Source organism: Cydia pomonella, chromosome 17 (assembly GCF_033807575.1).
Source record: "Cydia pomonella isolate Wapato2018A chromosome 17, ilCydPomo1, whole genome shotgun sequence".
In the NCBI taxonomy this organism is placed as follows: Eukaryota; Metazoa; Arthropoda; class Insecta; order Lepidoptera; family Tortricidae; genus Cydia; species Cydia pomonella.
Genome location: NC_084719.1, coordinates 18184126 through 18197164, shown reverse-complemented (window position 1 = coordinate 18197164; position 13039 = coordinate 18184126). Strand labels below are relative to the sequence as shown.

Below are 13039 nucleotides of genomic sequence, written 5' to 3'. Positions count from 1 at the left end.
AGCCAGTGGAAGGTAGATAGATTTCGATGGCTGCTCGTGGCCGTATACGCAAGCTCGTGCGTCGTGAAAAATAAGAAACACCTAAAACTGTCGATTTGTGTGCTCGAAACCCTCACTGGAGCCACTACAGCATCAGCTCGCCAATGAAGAGTGTCGGTACCGACAAAGCGATTCGTCGTGCAGAGACCGGGTGAGTTGGCTTTCGAGCTATTTGCTTTCACTGGCATAGATTGTTAAATTTATCATTGTCTAAAACAATTTCCCTATTCGAGGGCGATTGTATATGTACTTATGAAGTGAATTTCACAATTGTTAGCTACTTCATATTTAACGCCTGTGAAGCTGTAAATAATATTTTAAAGCTTTCAAGCTACTGGATTTTACTGCAGCGGAAGCAATTTGTAAGTTTATGTCAGATGACAGAAAATTTCTGTCAAATCGTATTACTTATTTTGTTAACAACATGTGCATATGTCGGTCTAGGTACGAGTACGTATATATTTTTATAATTATACTGACTTAAAAGTTAAAGGCAATTTCCATTCGTCATATCATTTTCCCTTATTCCATTGCATTTAAAGTACTTTTTAGGTTGACGAATTCGCAAAATGCATCCGTTTCAAAGTGGTTATATTCTAGTATGCAAGCTGTAAATATCAGAATGCTTTTAAGGTTTTTAACGTTTGGCGGTAAGTGTTTGTGGAACACATCACCCCCGGGCGTGTTGCCAAGTCCCGAACCACAAGGTTTTCTATTAAATCCTGATAATGTCTAAAGATTAGTGACAAACACAATATATATTTTAACAAGATACCCATTTTCGCCATAAACCTGTTTTCGGGATTAGTTGCATGTCTGGAAGAAACTAGACTCTTTGTGTAGTCGCTTCATCTTTATGGTCTAGCATTTAACTGGGTTTTCTATTGTACTCGTAATCTATATAGCGTGTAATCGTTGTTTACATGAAATTATTCCGTAAATTGTTATATATATCAGATATCAATAAACTTTAAACTCGCATCGAAAGTACGTTACCCAATTACCAAAATTATACCAGTCACTTCATTAAAAATAAAAATATCCAAAATGTTAAGTTTAACGCCCCGCCTCCATACCCAAAGTTCGACGTTCGCTAAGTGGTTTAATTTATCTACAGTAAGACATAGAAATATGATTAATTGTTTACATGTTTATTCTTTAACAAAGTAATAAAACTTTTTATTTTGTATTAAAAGTAAAAAAAAACTTCTATCGTTCATTGATAACGACTATATTACTGGGACTTTAAAAACTAAACTCCTAGCGCACGTCTTACTAAATATATGTGACCATTGAAACTTAATATTTTGGATAGTTATAATTTTATTTAAAAAGTTATTGAGTGATTTTAATTATTGAATAACGTCTTACCTTTTTTTAAATAAACGTTTTTTTGTTATATATTATATTTACAGAATAATTGCATGTAAACACTTAATTATTACACTCTGCATAGGGTTCAGTTTCAATTTACAGTGAATATTATTAAAAATTATATAATACGCACTTACGATTGTAAAAACAAATGTTAAATGTTATCTGCTAGTTTTAAAAGTTACTTTGGGACTCATTAAAATACAAATATAAAACACAATTTTTTACATCCCATCAGAAGGCAGCGCAAGCGAGTTGTCTCCCAAGCTGGTAAATATAATTTTAACTTTACTAAGTAAATACACGGATAATTTACATAGTTGCATATCTACTACAGTTTTTGAGAATCCAGAAACTTTCAATGTGACATAAATAAAGAAGTAAGTATATTACTACTAGTAAGGGGTGTACCGAAAAAAAGAAACTGTAAACTTCAAATGAAAAAAACTGATGCGATTGAGAAAAAACTAAAGTGTTTAGAATAACTTTTAATTTCGATAATTGTCAGTTTTTTTATTTATTTTTTCTGTAGGAGTGATGGGCAGCTTCTTCCTAGCGCATTCAGCAAACTATAAGGCCTTATGCATTTTGAGGCAGATGGAAGCTTGTGCACGTGGTTACGAAATTTATTTTCAGCCATCTTATATCCTTATATCCCCTGACTGTATCAGTACACTTCGGGTTTTTTTTGCCAATTTTTTTGGTCTATTCAACAAACATTTTGGGAAAAATAGTGACCTTACGCAGAGTATTTTATTGGCCAGATGTGAACAATGTTAAGAGTATTGCAATTTTTTTTTTTTTTGTAGTTTAGACGGAGAATAATTTTCTGTGTATTTATAAATAATGAATAAATAATACATTTATAATTTTAGCAATCAATTTAACTACCTCTTCTTTATTTACACATAAAATACCTAATTATTTGATTTTTCATCTAAATATCTTGGTATATTTTTGGTACATATTCGATAATTTTTTCTCGAATTTTTGAGATGTTATACTTTTTTTTAATACTAGCATATATATTTCTAGGTTTACTAAACTTATGTTATTATCATAAATTAGGTGGTAATTTATCAATAATGTGTATGTAAATCTAAATATAAACAATTAGGTCCATTATAAAAATATGGAAAGGATATTTTACGTCAAAATGGAAACTCAGATGAATTTTAATAGTGTAACACATTATTTACGTAGATTTATTTGTACAATCTACGCGTAGATCTAAAGGCATGTACACAATTATGCTGTATCCTGCACGTGTCAAGATCAGCAGCAGCGCGACAATTTAATTAACCGTCATTTTGCAATCACGCGAATAGGGAAACGAGACAATTATACGGGATTTGATATGAATCTGCTGTCTACAGCTTTTCTGATAGATGTTTGTGTAATTTGACAAGTTTAATGTCACCAAAAGGTACAATTTTAATGAACACAACATAAAGGGCATTTAAATAGAGGCCCTACCGCAAAAAATTAACATTTCTTTATCTACCTTTCTAAGGATTATACACGGTGTAACATAAGGAAACGGAGAGATTGTATCAGTGTGTTGCTGACCACATTTAGAGACTAAAATATCATATAAACTTTTATGGATTTCGCCCAGTTTCAGAGTTGCACACCTCACATATTCATCATCATCATTCTCCTGGCGCATTCCCTATTTGGGGTCGGCCCTCCTGATACATGATCGCCACTTGTTGCGATCTTTAGTCATTGATGGCGTTAGGCCTAGCTCCGTCATGTCCTTGGAGATGGTTCTAGTCCAGTTGGTTGGCGGGTGACCTCTGCCTCTCTTGCCCTCGTCTATATCCATCACTCGTCTCGTCATGTGGTGTTCGTTTCTGCGCATTACATGACCATACCAGCGTAATCGGCCTTCCTGCATCTTATGGTGTATATCTGCAACTTTAAAAGTACCTCGGATATACTCATTCCGAATTTTATCTAACCGAGTAACACCTCCAGACCAGCGCAGCATTTTCATTTCAGTGACATGTATTTTCTGTTGGTCACACTTTCTCATTCCCCAACATTCAGATCCGTAAAGTAAAGCGGGTCTCACAGCTCGTTTGTACACGGTGCCCTTGGTTTTAATTGGCATTCTTGCGTCACAGAGAACTCCAGTAAGAGATCTCCACTTGAGCCATCCTGTTTTTATTCTATTTTCAATGTCACTTACGGTATCGGCTTTAACATTAATAACGGACCCTAGGTACTTGAATTCCTCGACCTTATTCAAAGGGTTTCCATCGATTGTGGGTAGTGACTGCGTGCATATGTCGCTGTTAGAGAAATTGCAGTGCATATACTCAGTTTTCTGCCGGCTCACTCTCAGTCCATTGCCTTCCAATGATGCCCGCCACGCTTCGAGGTTCCTTTGAAGTTCCGGCAGTGATTCCTCTACTAGAACTACATCATCCGCATATAGCAGTGTCCATGGGGCCGGTTTTTGCAAGTCATTGGTGATGTAGTCCATGACGATGTTAAAAAGCAGGGGACTCAGAGTAGATCCTTGGTGAACGCCGACTTTCACTTCGAAGGTGTTACTCATGCCGGCAGGTGAAATAACTCGGGTGGTAACATTGTTGTACATGTCTTGTACGATACTTATGTACTGTTCCGGTACTTGTTGGGCCCTGAGTGCTTGCCATATGAGTTGACGCGGTATTCGGTCAAAAGCTTTTTCAAGATCTATAAAGACCAAGTGGAGATCCTTTTTAAGGGCTTTGTATTTGTCCATTAGGAGCCGTAAAGTGTGTATCGCATCCGTAGTGCCTACTCCCGCAGTAAAACCACACTGGTTTGATGAGATGGTTGTGAGTTTATAAAGTCTTTTGACCATTACTCTTTCCCAAATCTTAAGGGTAAGTGACGTCAGCTTAATCGCTCTGTAATTTCCACACTCCGCTATATTTCCCTTATTCTTATAGAATGGTACCATGTTCTCCACATATCAGGCATAGTTCCTTTAGATAAGATAAGGTTAAATAGATTTGTTAGCCATTTTACACCGTAAGCACCAGCTTTTTTCCATAGTTCTGCAGGTATTTCGTCAGGGCCTGAAGCTTTGCCATTTTTCATTGCTGTTATAGCGGTTTTAACTTCAGTAGGTGTAATGACTTCTATGGGGCCATGAATAGGAGAGAGTAGTTTCATTGGCTGATGTGGAAATTCTTCATTCAGCAGCTTTTGATAATATTCATGCCACCTGCTATTTATCTCTTTATCTGTTGTTAATAATTTTCCTGAATTATTATTGATGTATTTGTTTTGTTTGAAATCTTGTGATTGTTTATTACGTTGTTTGGCTATTTTAAAAAGTTCCTTTTCGGTTTCAGCATTTTGAGGTCGAGATATTAGCGCATCCTCTGATGAAGCTTTAGCGATGGCTGCGGCTCGTTTTGCTGCTCTTTTTGCAACAAGATACTCATTTTTATCTAAATCCGCTTTAGATTTTTGCCATATTTTAAAGCTACTTTTCTTTTCAGCGATCGCTTGCTTTACTTCATTGGACCACCAACTAGCATCCTTACCGGTATTTAGTTTACTGCCTTTGGATATCCCCAGGGTCTTCTTGGCAATCGTTATAGCATGGGCGTGTAAATCATTCCAGGCTGCGTTGGCGTCTTTTTTATTGCAATCATCTATAGAGTCTACGAGATATTCTTCTACTTGTTTCATGGTTGTGAAACCTTCGGGTTTATTCAAATTATACCACTTGATTCTAGGGAGCGATTTAATTTTGCGGTTTTTGTTCCAATTTGGCAATGTTAGACAGGCTACAAGAAGACGATGTTGGGTGGTTAAAGGTTCACCTGGGATAACCTTGCAGTCTCGAAAGAGTCTGCGCATGGCCGCATCACAAAGAAAAAAGTCAATCTGTGTGGAGACAGATTGACTTTTGAGTTGCACACCTCACATAGTTAAAATAAAACAATTTCGTATTGTAACTTAGTGCAAACGCCTTTTTGATGGCTATGGTCCCATTATGGGGCGTAGTCTAAATATCCTTATTGATAGATGTCAAAAAGTGACAAGTAACCTTTGCAAATACCAGGTTTTAGAAAAAAAAAATCGTTAAAATTCTTTTTCAGTGCCAGTTTTACCAAAACATAAACTTATTATGTAAGTACAAATATATACAAAAATTTGAAAAATATTTTTTTTGCCGAAATTTACTTATACTCATAACATATTTTTTTAAGAGAGCGGTAGAGAGGCAGATAACGAAATTTCGAATCTCTTTTGCTTCAGTACAGTATTGTAATAACTTTTGTACCAAAGCATGATTCACGGCCCGATTCGAAGAATGATTAAGACACGTTTAAGATCTTGGAAAGATCTTTAACAGATCGATAACTAAACTACGTGTCAAAATTAACGTTTATTCCGTTTATGACGCTGTGATCCCGATAAGATCTATCTACAATATTTCTAACGTCAAAGTAACATTGGTTGCCCGAATTGAGCTGCTTCTGTCAATTATACGACATACAAACGATATCTAAATGAGAACTTATGTAAACCAGAACTTATCGTTATCGTATTTCATTCTTCGAATCAGACCGTCAGTTTAAAGCAAATCCTAGAAGACTAAAATCACACGTACGTGTACGTGTGTTCTATATAACAGTACCCCTAGTGTAAATAAATTCGATTTCGAAACGTGACGTACGCGTTTGCGTTTAGTCTCATTTTGTATTGGATTTAGAAAGAGCGCGCCAAGCGGGACGTTTTGGAAACTCAAAATCCTATACAAAATGAGACTTAACGCAAACGCGTTCGTCACGTTATGATGTCGATCAAATTTACACTAGGGGTACTGTTCTATAAAACATAAATCACCTTTAGAGAAAGGAATTTTAAACCGATTTTTATTGTTTCCGTCTGACTTTGATTTATACACAACACAATGGAATGCATTGGAGGTGACTCTTTTCAAAATACATGTCGATACAAACGAATTTTAAGCCATCAGTACCCCTAGTGTAAATTTGATCGACATCATAACGTGACGAACGCGTTTGCGTTAAGTCTCATTTTGTATAGGATTTTGAGTTTCCAAAACGTCCCGCTTGGCGCGCTCTTTCTAAATCCAATACAAAATGTGACTAAACGCAAACGCATACGTCACGTTTCGAAATCAAATTTATTTACACTAGGGGTACAGGCTACAAATATTTATGGGGAAATATATAGATAAGTAATAGTTATTTATATGTCAAATCAATATTTGACATATAATAAACTACCTATAAGCTAGTTAAAGCCCTTTAGCATTTTTATTTGAATTACAAATGAACAAATGTTCACTATAAATAGTTCCGGGATCTGTACTGTCTTTGAAGAACTTTAAGCTTCTGGGTAAACAGGTTGTTCAATAAAGAAGCTTTCAATTTTAAGTTTCATATTTATTTGTAGCACTACTTAAAGAAATCTGTTATTAAAGTTTGTAATAAGCTATACCACCAGCAGTTCAAAGTGCACTCTAGTACTATTGCTTGATTATTAGTTCTTGCTTCACTCGTATTAAAGTCTGGACCCTGTAATCGAACAGTAAAGTTTCATAGATCTTCTAAACAGTGCAGTAAGTTTGTAATTTTTTACCATGGGTACTACTGTAACGGCAATTGTCTACTCGTATGCCTTTCGTATGCCGACAACTGAGAATACGTTTGTGCTATATGCATTTGAGAAAAATCGTTTTTTAAAATAACAAAAGATATTCTATAAATATTAGATCTTCTTCCTCGCGTTCCCGGCATTTTGCCACGGCTCATGGAAGCCTGGGGTCCGCTTGACAACTAATCCCAAGATTTGACGTAGGCACTAGTTTTTACGAAAACCCAGAGGGTAAACTAGGCCTTGTTGGGATTGGTCCGGTTTCCTCACGATGTTTTCCTTCACCGAAAAGCGACTAGTAAATATCAAATGATACTATAAATGTACATAATTTCCGAAAAACTCATTGGTACAAGCCGGGGTTTGAACCCGCGGCCTCCGGATTGCAAGTCGCACGCTCTTACCGCTAGGCCACCAACGCTTCCTTACCGCTAGGCCACCATCGCTTCATAAATATTATATATTTAACAAAAATGTTTTATCCATATCCGTATTTTACTTTATGATTACTGTTAAAAAATTATTACACAAATTTTGACATATCCAAAATTTTGTGTGTTATGCCCTCATGTATTGTCATAGTACGTTTAACATTTATTCATCAAAAACGGTTATTGCAATATTAAAAATCCTTTTACGTCATGATAACAACTATATTCAAAATATTTGTTTGGTACTAGTAAACGTATATGTGCCTAAATGATAGATAAGTTCAATAAGTACATCCCAAACAAAAAACTTTTCTAAAAAAAATTTCTTTGGCTTCTTTTCGATCTCCGATCGATCGACGATGTGTGTGGCGATTCAAACACGTGGATCCAATTTCAGTCGTGCCGTGAACAGCAGAAAAAAAAAATCTCGAAAAAATACGAAAAGATGACTAATACTTGGTCACAATTTTATACACAGACGAGAGGTGAAAAGCCCGTAAACTCTGGATATACGTGCATGTGCGCGTAATAATATTCAGCTTGCTTAGAGAGACGGCACACCGCTTTCGTGATGTGTGCGTGCATGGCTCCAACATTTTAGCGCACTAGCTCGTGCAAGTCTCGCACACGCAGTCGGTGTGCTCTGGTCTTATATCAAGGCTTTTTCAAAGGACACAAATTCAGATGAGGATTCCATAGATTAAATATGTGATTTTTTAAATACATTTATTTAGAGTTATTAGACATTTTTTTTAAATATAAGTTATAATTATTACATTGACCAACTTTGCTCGAAGGAAGATAAATCCAATCATACCTCTATTTAATAACTAAATGATCTCGATGTTGCATAACTTTATGAACAGAAAACGACATCAAACTAAACGTTACCACTTATCGTACGACGTGTAAGTTTTTTAAGTCCCAAAATTAAAAATACTCTGGCTCTGATTTTGCCGAGCTCGGTCCCCTCTATTCACGTGAATATTTACGACACATGAAGACATTTTTAATTATAGAAAAACGTTATTTTTATAAACCGATTTAGCCATCTATCACTGACTGTCATATCGGTCGAACTGAAGTTGCCAATCGAGTAATTTGTAACCCTTTAACCTTAGGGTAGTTTACGTTGGGCTATAATTGAGCGTTTAGAATGCTTCCATGTTTTATTTCCGTTCACTGATCAAAAACCATTTGAATGACACTTTAATGACGATGGATGCTTTTCGCTGAACTACGTCCACTTATTCCTGCAATTTTCGTTAAAGTAGTGTGATTGCATTTTGAAATTGTTTAAACTTTTTTTTTCCTGTAGTATCAACGTTGCTCGTGATTCTGGGAATAAATTTTATATTTTTTAAGAGAACTCTCAGGTTTTGTTTATGCTTTTTTAGTTACTGGACCCTAAAAAGGATATTCATAATATATTTTACGCCAGAGTCATTAGATTGGTATAGCGACATTTAATGATCCAGACGGTGTTCATTAAAGAGAGATTAGTTCATTGAATATCACCACCTGTACGTGTGGATATATTTTACGTGACCTTATCAGTTTATTACACAAGAACATATTGAGTACCAGGAACCCGCTCGGCGGGTTCTCTGTTCGTAGTCGATTTCCTCTACAAAGCGGGAAAACGCTGGAAACGGCTACGAGCGTTGTGCTACGAAAACGTTAGTAGCGAATGTGTTAAGAAAAACAATACCAAGATAATATTTAATTGTCTTCGGTTACCACCATAATTATTTCCCATCTTCCTAGCGTTTGTCCCGGCTTATTGCCACGGCTCATGGGAGCCTGAGGTCTTGGGAGCTTGGCAACTAATCCCAAGGATTGGCGTAGGCACTAGTATTTACGAAAACGACTGCCATCTGACCTTCCAACCCAGAGAGTAAACTAGGCCTTATTGGGTAAATATCAAATGATATGTCGTACATAAGTTCCGAAAAACTCAGTGGTACGAGCCGGGCTTTGAACCCGCGACCTCCGGATGAAAGTCACACGTTCTTATCGCTAGGCAACCAGCAATTATACCGACCGTTTGCGCAAGCTCGTTCGTCGTAATAAACAGAAATTCGTTTATTGTCGATTTGACAGCTCAAAACCCTCGCTGGAGCCACTACAGCATCAGCTCACCAATAAAGAGTATCGGTACCGATCAGCTGTTCGCCGTCCAGAGACGGGGTGAGATGGCTTTCGATTGATTCGCTGTCTTTGACATTAAATTGTGAAATATCTCAAAATAAAACTATTTCCCTACTCGAGGGCGATTGTAAATTTGATGCATTTAGTTATATGAAATAAAACTATTACACGAATCGATATTACGACGGATAACGGACGGATATTGGGAAGGATTATATTTCTGTGTGTGGGTAAGTATTATTATAGTAACTATAATTTATTGGAATAACATATACAATTTTAAAGACAAGTTAATAAAATAAAAAATATATTAATATAGTAATACAATTAACTAAACTAAAACTAAAAATCTAAATCTAAAATGGCCCGTGGCAAGGTACCGAGATGCTGGCAGCATTTCCTCGCTGGATCGCTATGCTCAAGCGTTGGGCGAGGAAGCTGCCAGCTCTCTTATCCCCGGTCCCATCCACCAGCCGTTTCGCCAATTGCCGGTATAGGCCCTGTGCTGCGGTGCCCCACGGACAAAGAGTCTCGACTCCAAATGCAACAAAGTTGTAGTTGGTGTCGAGACTCCCGTATTTGCGCTTTTTGAGGGCCTCTGCCGCTTCCGCCGCCGCGCCGGCTTTGTATTATTATATAGATTCTCTGAAGAGAAACACACCCTCATTTTGGTAACATTTTGGCGTAGAAAAAAGTTGGTTATGAAAATTATCCATAACCTAAATTCAATTTTATTAACTTGACAGATTATATACCAAATCTCCTCGTGAGAAACATAAAAACATTCACGGCTTTCCGCTCAAATAACTCATTATGAAGGCAAAGGAATGATTTTGCAAAACTCTGCCAAAATCGCTTGTAACTTTTATCGTTAACGTCTCATAAGCTGCGGTTTTGCTTCGGGATGCAAATTTTATTCAAAATGGGGCATCTATGCAAACAAGGATGAGAAATGTTTATAAAGTCGCTCTAACGTTTTGCAATCTGGATAAGTGTCCTCACTTAGCGGTCACGCTCACGAGACTGGTTATTTTTAATAATAATTTAAAGTTTTCAACCGCTGAATGTTGTGGTTCATTATTCACGCTTTTCAGTTCATTTAGTACTTTAGAGTCTGTATGGAAAGAGAAAAGTCGTGGAATGTGTTGGGCTCCATACATTACTTCTCTTTCCGCACAGACTCTACCAAATAGTTTTTTTTTTATATATATAGATACAAAGAATAGGAATAAGATAATAATTACATTCTTTTGCAAACACAAATCTTTTATTTCCATTGATATTTACAATAAATCCAGGTCTTATTATTAGTTTTGTTATTCAGAAAACAGTACATAGGGTGCTACTTTACTGCCCTAGTGCGGTAACTAGTCCTATATGTGCGTATATCGAAAATTTAAAGGGCCATATTTACCGTTAAACGTTGTACATTCAGCATCAAAAGTAGCGGATCAAACAAGGTGCCAAAAGTATCTACCATTCTGTAACAGCTTAACAAAATGTGATGGTTCTGTATGTAGAACAATTAGGAAAAGAAATACTTTTGATAGAAACTTTTAGAAATTTATCTATATTTGAAAAAGTTATACGGAATATCAGATACTTTTGGCGCGTTATTCTATCCGCAACTATTGCTGACTGTACAGTACACGTGTGAAAAGTTAATTCGCAGCTCGTGTCAATTTAAAACTACTAACTTTAATTTATAGCTACTCGCTGCGAATTACTTACTTTTCAAACTTGTATCGTAATGTACTATTAATTTGGTTTAAAACATTATTTACCTATAATGCATATCAATTCCAAATTTAGATTAGTTATTCATACTGTATCACGTTCCTCAAGTTTATCGCTTATTAGCTGCAAACACATTAACGTAACGTAAGAAAAATATTTCCAGAAAACCGTTATCCTCGACCATTATAGGTATCGGTTTTTGGGCGAAAATGACTCGCGATTACAATAATACGGGTCCCATTCTTCTGAGCACCGTATTAGGGCACATATCGAACGAGATTCTTCATGGTTTATCTCAATACATCATTCAATATTATTACCCGAACGTTGGCTTGGTTCACATTATTATTCACAGTAATGTTCGTAGCGCTCATGTCAGTAATTGAAAATTCCTATCAACCTATATACAGTATTATATATACGAGGAAATAATAACAGGATATTATACATTTTTAGATTTTCAATGACGAATATTTGGACTAATTTGACTAATAACGGAAGAATAGAATACACAACTTTACTGTTATATGATAATATATTGCGTTACTATGTGTCTTTTGTATTTTCGTGTAACACTGCAGTTGAATTAAATGTAGTATTTTAATCCATGTTTCATTATCATGCTCCGAAAGTGGTTGTTCTAAACAGTGTGCAGAAAATGATACGATTCTGCGCTAGAGCATTTTACTTTCCTAGTATATTTTTTCGTTAACATAACGATAAACAATTAAAATTTTATATTAAATGGATTTTTAATTTATATTCTAATATTTAAGTCCCCAATCACAATACATTTACCTAAATTGTTACCCCTAAACCCTAAATTGTTGTGTTGTTGTTGTTGTTGTGTTGTTAATTGTTGCCCTCAAGAAACTTTGAACTTTGAAATAGGTACTATAAAAGTTTATACTTAGTCACGTTTTTAAATACACGTGTATTTTACTATCCTCGTATACGAAATGAAAAGTAAATTGTTGAACGAGTTAAAACCCGAGGGTGAAAGGTTTCACTGTGTTCGAGCATCAAACTACCTCGATAGAAATGGGTGCCTTTCATCCCTTGGTTAACAATCTACTATATCTTTAGCACACTATTGACATATACCATAAACAAAAAATATCATTATCACTGTTTTGGCTTAACTATCGTGCGTGTTAGGTACCTAAGGCCATATCAACAAATCATGACATAACGTTATTGTTCTTGGCTGCGGCAAAGATTTGTGATGCCAAGAGAGCCAGCCCAACCAAGTCGTAGTGAATATTCAAGAGTTACACCCAGTAAAATATGCATGTTGTTTCCATGACCGCGTTATTGTGTAAGGTCGCACATTCGATTATGTCTCGAGTAAACAAAGTAACAGTTTACAATATTCAGTCCATTAGTGACTAAGGAAATAATGAACAGACTGTGTGAGACGACAATATGAAAAGGAAAAATGACACAGAGAAGTATGAAAAGGATAACGTAGTATGCCGTCCAAGTCCAGTCAGCAAAACTATTTGCTTGGCACCCTTGAATATAAAAAAAAGTACGCAGGGTGCTAAGCTAAACAGTTTTGCTGATAACGGCAAATAACGATTTATAACGATTATCTTAGTGGGAATTGTCTCAGGATGTAGGTTGCACTTATAATGTAAAAACCAATATCCTCTTTTCTGTATCATCTA

At 36.0% G+C, this 13039-nt stretch overlaps 1 protein-coding gene across 7 annotated transcripts in view; it reads right to left on the bottom strand.

The window, feature by feature from the left end:
* The window catches only part of LOC133526961 (small conductance calcium-activated potassium channel protein), a 270058-nt gene that overhangs the window by 110829 nt on the left and 146190 nt on the right, over window positions 1-13039 (bottom strand). The gene's annotated exons all lie outside the window — the stretch shown is intronic.